Genomic DNA, 10124 nt, shown 5'->3' with positions numbered 1-10124 from the left:
TTACTAAATGACGGTAAAGATGCTGCTTGAAGGTTAAAGATTTTATGCAAATGTTAGATTAGCATAATAACATTATGGTGACGTAATAAAAGAAGAAAAACGCCGTACTTACCTCTTGATAAAGTCACTGCTAGAATGATGATGGCAATTAGAAGAGAAAGAGCTAACCACATAGCTAGAAGGGCCCTTAGAAACTTTGAACTCATGATGAATTTGCGGATGACAGCACAAGATGGATTGTTGTATACAAGTCTTCCGACTATTATGACAAATAAATGATTTGCTTTTGAACACTAGAAAAGACTCGAACAAATGCAATAATCTTAAAGCATTCTACAAGTATTTCTTAATGAAATTGCCTAATACAGACTACAGTAGTTAAACAAAACTGCATATAAAATGTCTGAAACACAACACAAAATAGATTTAATACAATACAAAAGCTGAGAAAACCCCAGATGGATTTACGGGATTTTGCTTTAAGCTCACACAATACTATGCAAACCTTCAACAAATAAATTATTGAAATACTACTGTAATCGTGAAAGAAAATATATTAAAAAAGTAATTTCAATTTTAAATAAGAATTTGTTACTCCAACTTCTCAAGAAATCCAATTTTTGTCGGCCCCGATAGCTCAATTGGTTAGCGCGTCACTTCTGGAACGAAGAAGCTTCAAGATCAAGCGGCGCTGGTTCGACTCTCAGGGTGTGCGCTTGAGCAACGCACATTAAGGACTGCTCTCCATTCAGCGGCATCTAATGGATGGAATAATTCCCCGGCAACAAGACTTCAACAATCGGAAGCTTCACTCTGGTAATCTCGGTGACCGGGCCTGCGTCAGTGCTTCAAAGCCTCTACAAGTATGCGAAACTGCCAGGATGAAGCTCTGCAAGAAGCTTTCCCAGTCCGAGGATAAAGATTCAATCAATCAATTGAATGCAAGGTGTGGGTCTTGATAAAAAAAAATCATTATTAGGCCTAAAGTTGCATTAAAAGCGATCAAAACAACGGCAGTTAAAATTTTCTGGGGAGCAATCTTCCCAAACTCCTTGCTAAGCTATAGTTTCTTTTTCCGACTTTAACTTTTACATTGTCTATTATACAATATTTTACAAATCTTACCGAAGTGTGTTTAAACTGCTATAAAGTATTACACCTATATTTAGATGCTAAACTTCGTTTTTCCTATCATTGGTCCGCGAAGATACTTTCATTTGCGACCGTGCCATATTTTAAACTGATTGTCCTGCTTTGGTATCATGCACGTTATAACATCCGCGTTTTGTCGCTTCTATCTTTTTCTAGGCCTCTGCTATGTTTGTCATAGGCTATATCGTTTTTTCGTTGTGATGGTCAGAAATAAAAACAAACTGAACTGAACTGATTTCAAAACCGGTCCATGAGAGAAAAAAGTTAGGCCTGCTGTGCTGGACTGATCGTTTGTAACCTAAAAAGTTCATGCAGTTCGAATAATTAGGCTACAACTGAATTATAACGCTATAAATTAAAACAAGTACCAAACTTTTCGAAATTTTTGCTCAACGTTGAGTGTACTTTCTAAGCATGGGCAGTAAAAAAAATAATGCTGTTATCCCAAACGAAGGCTACTACCTAGATAAGCTGCAAAATCCACAAAAAATTTAAATCGCTCTTTTCACAAACAAAACAAGACTCTTCGCACGTTTCCAATGCTGTTTTCGTAACCTGGAGGCTAGTTGCTGATCAGTGTGACGCTTAACATGCTGTAGACATGGTTGTATATTGCTGCATTTCCTTAGCCTACGCATCGAGAAGCATGACCTTAGTTGATGTGTACTATTGTGTGCAATCAATGAACACTGAACTGACAAGCTTGTTAGCACCATTATCTAACTAAGGTATGAACTGGGTTGTTTGTCAAACAATCAGTCAAATTAGTCGCATCAGGTATAATCAAATTTGTTTGAACTAGCTTTTGACTCAAAAATTTTTCTGCTAAATTGACATTCACCCGTGGCCAGAAAGTCCCTAGCTGACACAATACCACTTTTCAAGAAAATCTGATTTACAAATATAGAGCATGTTTTACTCATATCCGCTTTTCAAAAATCACTACTTGCAAAACGTTTTTTTACTCAGAAAAAGTCAAAAACTCCAACCAAGCAAGTTCTTATAACAGGTTTTATTTCATGATGCAGTATTTATATGTTACAAGCTGCGAAGAAATGCGTTTGCTAAACGAAGTCTTGTTTTTAATTGAAGTTCTCCATTAGCAAATCTTTGCTTTGCTACGTAGGCTACTGCAAACAATCTGTTCTATGAATAAACATTTTGATCATTTCGCTTTTTTAAAAAGTCCCCATCAATTTGTTTTTGTGTACATTTTGCCAAAATTTTTCAACATATTGTGGCCTCTCCACAATGATCTCAATGTACTCTTGCTCATATTACATTGCTTCATTTCATCAATAATTGAAAGTATCGACCGTGCATTGGCTGTGAATAAGGATCTATAAAATGAATTGCGACTGAAAACTTAATTAGCTGGCAAATAAAAAATTAAAGCCTTTTTCCGAGCCTCAGACAAACAATAGAATACAGTTTCGTTTCAATCAGGTCTGAAACAAACACGTGATCTTGCGTAGTCTTTTTAAATATTTCTTTACCGCTCGACAGGGAAATGAACTCATATCCATCGGCTCGATCAACGGAGACACTTCATCCCCTGCGCCAGTGAGTTTTGTGATCAATTGCCTTCAATTTCCATAACTATATTCCAGCGAACTGAATTTGAAGCTAATCTTCCACTGCCAATGCGAGTGGTTGTAAAAGAAGAGGTAAGTGTCGCATATTTAAAATGTCAAAGAAAAAAACGAAAAAACTGCATTATTAATGTAGTTGTCCTCTTGCAAGACGTGCAGAAAAGTCACTTTCACATAAAACTACGTCACAAGTAACTCATTGTTATCAAACAATGGACTCAGCAACAACGGTAAAAAATAAGCGCTGAAAACTAAAGTCAAAACTAGATCATATTATTTAAGTTTCCATCACGGGTGGGTAAAGTGTTACTAACATTTCTGATCGCGATTTGTACGATACAGTAGACTAGTACAACAGCCTACCACGTTCCCGACCCCCTTAAGGAATCTTCACTCACCAGGCTTCCAGACATCGGTCCAAACATCCAGCCCGAGTCACCGTAACTGCTCGTGCTGAAGGGTGAAAAAAGACAAAATCCTTCGACGCTTGAAAGGGCGAAAAAAAAAGAAAATTCAAACGAAAAAGATGACCAGAATAACACAAAAGAAACTTTTTAAGTAGATGAGGAAACATAAACTGTGAACATGTTTGATCGAACTGACATCAGAGATTCAAAACCAGATAGGTGATATGCAAAACTGCAATGTGCTTTTTCAGTGCAAGGATAAATGTTTTTTTATGCTTCACACCTTTCTTCACACATTGCGAGAAGAAGGAAACAAGAAAGGCCTAATTGGACCACGAACATTGCATTACAGGAAGTTCACTTCGAAGCAAAAGTTTATCCAAAAATCGTAAAGCGCAGTAATTGCAAGTTGATCAATTACAGCCATCCATGGCTTCTTTACATTGCATGTTCATTGCAGCGGTGTAATAATGCAATCAAGATACGAAAGTTCTAACTATTCTACAATTTGTTTAAGTTTTTGACTTGAACTTGAACCAACCGTCTGGGGACGTTGAATCAATGTAAAAAAGACCTGATTTGCTGACTGGGATTTTAGCTTAGTATGAAAACGTTGCTAACTAAATACCTTAACGAGCGTGTATTGCATTGTGTCGTCATAGATAGCTTCAGAGTGACATTCTAATTGGCACACGTTGAATGGGCAATGATTTGAAGTCAGATTAACTTTTAAAGTGCAATGTGTAAAAAAATATGCAACTTTGAAGAAATTAATAATGAAACGAAACAAAAAACTTATGAACTGTTTAAATCTTAGAAAAAGTCATATATACAAAAATATATTAAAAAAGAGGGGGGTTTGCGACACTTTTTAACCTTGAATGGGCGTAAAGTCCACAAGGGATCCACGTAAAGCAGATACTTAAAGCATCTAAATATAGTGAGATGAGTGGATGAGACTAAATATTTTAAAGGGTAGACGTTAATATCTTAAAATTGATTCAAATATTTTTTTCACTATACAAAAATACCACTGTTTTTTTCATTGAAATAACGCAACAAATATAAATGGGCCGTAGCGTTGAAAGCGGGTCCAGGAGGTACTTTTGGACCTGGGATAATTATAGGGGCCCGTAATCTTTTTTTCCGAGGGGCTTGGAAAGAAACCACTGCGTAACCGTGGGATATATTGCCTTTTTTTAGGAATGTTTTAACTTGAAGTGTTGGTGGGATAGCGCAGCATGTAAGACGCTCGCTTTCCAATTCTGCAAACCTGGTTCGACTCCCGGCTTAAGGTGGTTGTCGACAAACACCGCTCACCTCTACCCAGGGTGTAATAAATTGAATGGGCGTAGTTGCTGAAGTAAAGGTGGCCGAAAGAAAGGAACTGGCCACCCTACTCTCGTTAGTGCCGAAGGCTTAGTATAATGAGAACCTTATCTTCTCATCCCCCGATACTTGGATTCAAGTACGGGACTCACTTTTAGTGAGTCGGACCGGTACCGGACCCAAGTTATCTTCTCAACGGTCCTGTGAGTGTGAATAGGTGTGAACTTATGCTTCTGACTTGGCTATGCTTCAACAATGCCAGAAACTATTTTATTTAAGACTCTAAGTTTGACCACATCATTACCCGGACTTATCTTGAGCAAGAAAAAACACAATTAGCTTCATTTTTAAGTTTTTGTTGTGACCCTATATACCCTACTTAAAAGCAAACCCAGACCTACCAGAACTAAAGTCGAAAGCATTAGCTACTTCGCCAGCAAGCTGGTTATTGGTAAGCTTGCAGCTCAATGGAATAAGCTGTCTGGTGCAGTTGAGATCATCACATGTAGTTTGTGCAATGATGCAAACCCGACATTGCTAATAGCTGTAGACTACCACTTTTCTAATTGACTGAGCACGCATTAAACTGTCCTCAATATAACTAATGGCGCAACACGACAAAACTGCCACAAAATGTTGATACGCCACAAATCGTGAACAACTCTATACTCAAAATTGGACTGATGACTCTTAGGCTGGCAGCAGTCCGCTCAGTGACGCGCATTGCAAATACACTTGCCTTATGACGTCAAAAGCACTAACAGAAGAAAACAGAAAATTGTTTCCTTTAAATGCGGTCACGAGGCGAAACAATCTTTGTCACTAATAAGTTTGTTTTTACATCGTTTGAACGTCAGACAACATCAACAAAACTGTACAGAAAGCTCGTAAAAGATACAACTTGTTGAAATCATGAATTAGGCTAAAAATAATTTCAAAAATGGAACGAAATATTGGAACGGTCTGAGCAACTTCAATAAAAAGAACAAAAAAGCTCACAAGACAGAAAACTGAACTCTAGTTTTGCCAATTTTTCTAATACAAAACTGCGTTTATCTTCAATGCATAAATTCAATAACGAAATAATTATCGTTGCTTTTCCAGCTTAATCTTTAATTTACTCAACTGAAAAACATCTCTTGCACAAACAATCAGACTGTGGCTCATACCAGAGATGAAAATGCACTTGAATTGGGATTTAAATCGGATTTGGTGTCAGCTACCGGATTTGGAATTAGGTTGTTTCAACAACCTAATTTAAACTTGGACTTCTGCTAATTTGGATATTACTTCAATATCATCTTAAAAACTACCCAAAAAGGATTGTTCTTTATTTTAATTGCTATAGGTTGTATTCAAACGATCTTCTGTGTACAAGGTACTGCAATTTTATTTCGTTTAAATTATAACGTTGTTTTAGCGTCAGATTTAACTGGATTTGGATTTTGAAATGCTTGTAATCTAGATTTGGATTCGGATTTACGGTTGAAGTCTGGAAGTGCAATTGAATTTTAAAATTCGTACATCTTTGGCTTTTACTCAGGCATCAAAAGTTGCCATTTTACGATAATTTAATATCATTCCAGTAGTGTTTGCTATCTGGCAACCCTCCATTGTCGCCCAAGAACATCGTGAACCTAGGGTCACAAAAGAATAGACTCTCGGCCCAAAAACTCAAATAAAAGAAGAAGAATTCAAACACTGAAAAAATCAGCTTTTGCTAGCCTTTGGTACTGTTGCAAGAATAACTTGACATCACAATGATAAGTTTTCTGCGTGGGCTGCCCACACGAGTCACACATAGTTCGGTTGTCGAGAACATAGCACTCAAAAACGTTAACTAATGTCTTTGGATAGTTTCCAAAATTGGATTATAATTATTTAAGTTTTTTCCGCTTCGAAAGTAACAAATTAGTATAGCCTTCCTTATACAGCCCTACAGGCTCGATTATAACGTTTTCTCCCAACTCAGTGGCTGAGTGGTTATCGCTTTCGGCTCCAGTGCTGGTATCTGATAGGTCTGGGTTCGATTCCAGGTCAGGTCAAACCAGATACTTTAAAACCGATACGGATTGTATTTTTTCTAGCATAATTACAGTGAGGATAAGTCAGGTGACAGTGTTGTGACATCATCAATCTGATACAAAAAGGGTAGCATACTGTCACTAACATACCTTGCAAAGCGACAATGGATATATCCTACTATTATTCAATAGAACACGAACATTATTCAAGTGGACAATAAGAGCCAACGTTAGAAATGTAACTAGGCAAGAATTTTATGTTGGACAGAACAGCAACGAGAAGAAACAATTACTTTACAAGGGGTTCACAAAAAATGAAATTATTCATTTAAATTGAAAACATCCATTTTTGTTTTTGGTACCATCAAATTCATCAATATGATTTTAAACAACAAGCAAAATTTTGTGGGGTTTACCTCACATAGACCACATTCTTAGGTCTCTATCTTCTTTGTTGGACTTTCCTAAATGCACGAACGTTAAATTTTAATCTAAAATTGAGCCAACTTTATTGCAGCCTCGTATAGCGTATGACTGGTTCCTTTCTTGTTTCACATTATGAACATTGAGTTCGTTGGCATTAGACATTTAGATTTTTTCCTCGCAAACAGTTTAACTGAGTTTGTATTGAAGTTCACAAGCTTAATCATGGAATGAGTGCAAACATTGCTTGCTTAAATATTTCATTTCCTTTTATTAACTGTCACGAGCACATCTAGGACGAAATGTCAACATCCTGGCATTGTATCTCCTAGTCTAGCGGACAGATAAAGCAAATATTGATTCCTCATTTTTTCGTTATTTTGTATTTTCATAAAAATATACGTTATGGCTTATTATATGCTTCTCAAATATTGAATCGGTTAAGCCTGGTCCCTGGCGTATACCTGCAGTCCAAAAATACCTTCTGTATCTCCCTATGAACGCTGCTGGTTACCAATATACCGTCATTTATCATCTATATTTTACACCATGTACAACAGCTTTCATGCTGCGGACAAAATATCCTTTTGATAAGCAATAGACACGTTCTACAATACTAATTTCAAAGTAACACTCCGTCACAAAACTTTTCCTTCAAAACCCTCTTTTGAATTTACCAATGATAAAGCAGTATGCGTAATTGCGTAGTGCGACAAAAATAAAAAACAATAGCCCAATAGAAAAAAAAGCATGGAATATCACATGGATGAAAACAAGTTTATCACAGAGCACTCACCTAACATGTGTGAAGTAGGCTAAAAGCTCTATATTATAAACTTGTTTTCATCAATTAATTGTGTGACATCCTCTATTTCAACATTTCACTCTGGCAGAGTGGTAAAAACTACTGACAGATGTTCTAAAGTCATTCGGTTTGACACCCTCCGAAAGCATGTGCCCGTGTCTTGGCAAGCTACTAAATCAGTAGTTATCCAAAAAGCAGGTCCAGAGGGTAGGTTTACATTAGGACACGATATTTATATGAGAGGTCGGAATATTTCTCGGGGGCCGGGAACGAAAAAAATGCGTAGTGTATTGTTTATTGTCTCATTGTTTTCCTTTGAGATGCCTATTGTTTGGGGCTTCAAGAAAATGAAGTATCTTCTGACAGGTGTCAAACCCACAACCCTTAACCACTTAACCCTTAACTGAACACTTAACCCTTAACTGAAGCAGTGGCGTATATTCAGGGTGTTTAAGATGTGCACTGAACACCCCAAGAAATCCAGAAAAAAAAGAAAACTTCCATCGGTTGTCGATGTTCTTTACTTTCATGATATTCTAACATCTTGGTGCATGCTGATTGCTTTCTTTTCAATTGCAAAGCTCGTCCCCTTCTAATTTTAATACTCCAACGTTTGAGGTCATTGCCTTTAATTTTTTTCGGTCATTACCTTTAAGCTGGGTGTGCACTGACAGCTTGGCGAGTGCTATTTAAAATAAACAATTAAGAAAAATGACGTCACAAGGCAGCGAAAACAGCAATGGTTTTAGGTCAGCCAGGCTGTGCACTCGCTGATCTGCACACCTTGGCGCGTCATTGGGGGAATCCCAGGCAATAGCAAGTTTTAGCTTGTTGGATTAGAGTTTGAGGTGATCAGAGTTGGAAACAAGATCAGATAAAATGTTTTTTATGCACCAAGTGCCAGTAAATTAGGACTAGCTTGTCTGAATCTGCAACAAAGCTTATGGCAACAGCCAATATCATTGATGCACCATTCTGAAACAACACATCTAATCGTTTTGTAATTAGAGTGTTTGTGTGTTACTGGTATTGTACCTTATTGCTGAAACACCTTAATTATGTAGCAGGTGCCAGCTGACTCAAAGTCGCTTTCTGTGTCTCCTGGTTTGTCTCACATTAATTATTGCCTATGTTTGTTTCGTCTTGGGTGTACCACCGGTACGGTATATAATATATTATATATATTAAAATGTGAAGCCAATGAACAAAATGATACCGGTACTGATAATAAAAAAATTGGCTAGTGACTAAAGCTGCGTTTAGACTACATCCGTTTTTACTACATGTTTGTTTTTAATTCGCTTGTACATTTCTCAAGGTGTTGCGACCGTGCCTAATCCTCGCATGAAGTAAATCAGGGGTCACCAAATGGCGGCCCGCGGGCCGCATGCGGCCCGCCACGCTGTATCGCTGCGGCCCGCGGAAGGTATCAGCGTACAACTATAACCAAAAATACTTTTCTTGAGGAGTTAAAGAGCACGAAGGCAAAAAATACTTTTCGGGAAGCATATTTTCGCTTTGCATACGATTCCACCGACCGACCAAGCAAATTATAGTTCTAGGTGGGGGTTGCTTAAAGCTATTCCAATGCGATGTCCAGCCACACTGTCCCAGTGGTTGATTAAAACGTCTGTTCTCGAATTTCGAAAATGTCGAGCATAGGGTTGCTTATTTTAAGTTTGCAAATGTCATGTAAACACTAGTGTGCGCTTCACCGTTATTGTGTTTCACGATCAGTGTTCTCTTTATGCAAGTTTTTGTTGGCAAAATAGGTCGGTGTGCCAACTCAATTTATAATAAATTGGCAAAATATTATATATAAATTTAAAGACTTTTTCTGATTGTAGCCTATTATGAAAATATTTAGCTTAGTACTGCAAAATGTTTTTTTCTTCTTTTTTTAAAGAAATATAGAACGCTTCATGATTTCGCGTGTTATCCTTGCGCAGGGGCCATGCTAATCTTCTCTGTATCGTTCCAATTTTAGTATATCTACTGCCGAAGCAAGTTCTGCAAAATGTTATTAATCAACAAATTCTTGCCACGCTGATAAGCATCGCAAGTGACAGTTGTCTATAACAAAAGAAAGAAGGTTTTATAGACTCTCACAAAAAGGATGAAAAACCAACTCATTGCTTTTTTAAAGGGAAGACTGTTCATGAATTACGATAGAATTACGATTTTTGGGTGATTTCTACAAGCATTTGTTTCATGGTGCCTGGTTTCTTTTTCCCTGTTATTGGAGCCTATTTTTCGCTGATATGTTTGTAGGTCACTATTGTTGCCTGTATTGTAATGTGTCAAACATTTCCTTGTTTACTAAAATTGTTAATTGCAAGATATCATTTGTGAAGCAAAGTGACAACACCACTCTTGCTTGGCGATGAATATT

The 10124-nt window shown here is 37.3% G+C and overlaps 1 non-coding gene across 1 annotated transcript; it reads right to left on the bottom strand.

The window, feature by feature from the left end:
• Positions 1 to 9636: 9636 nt before the first annotated feature.
• Positions 9637 to 9739, bottom strand: LOC145767728 (U6 spliceosomal RNA). Its single transcript, XR_014288879.1, has one exon. It is a non-coding gene; the product is annotated as a U6 spliceosomal RNA (small nuclear RNA).
• Between the last annotated feature and the right edge of the window lie 385 nt (positions 9740 to 10124).

The sequence above is a fragment of the Aplidium turbinatum genome, chromosome 3 (genome assembly GCF_918807975.1).
Source record: "Aplidium turbinatum chromosome 3, kaAplTurb1.1, whole genome shotgun sequence".
NCBI lineage: Eukaryota > Metazoa > Chordata > Ascidiacea > Aplousobranchia > Polyclinidae > Aplidium > Aplidium turbinatum.
This window is presented reverse-complemented; position numbering and strand designations above follow the sequence as displayed.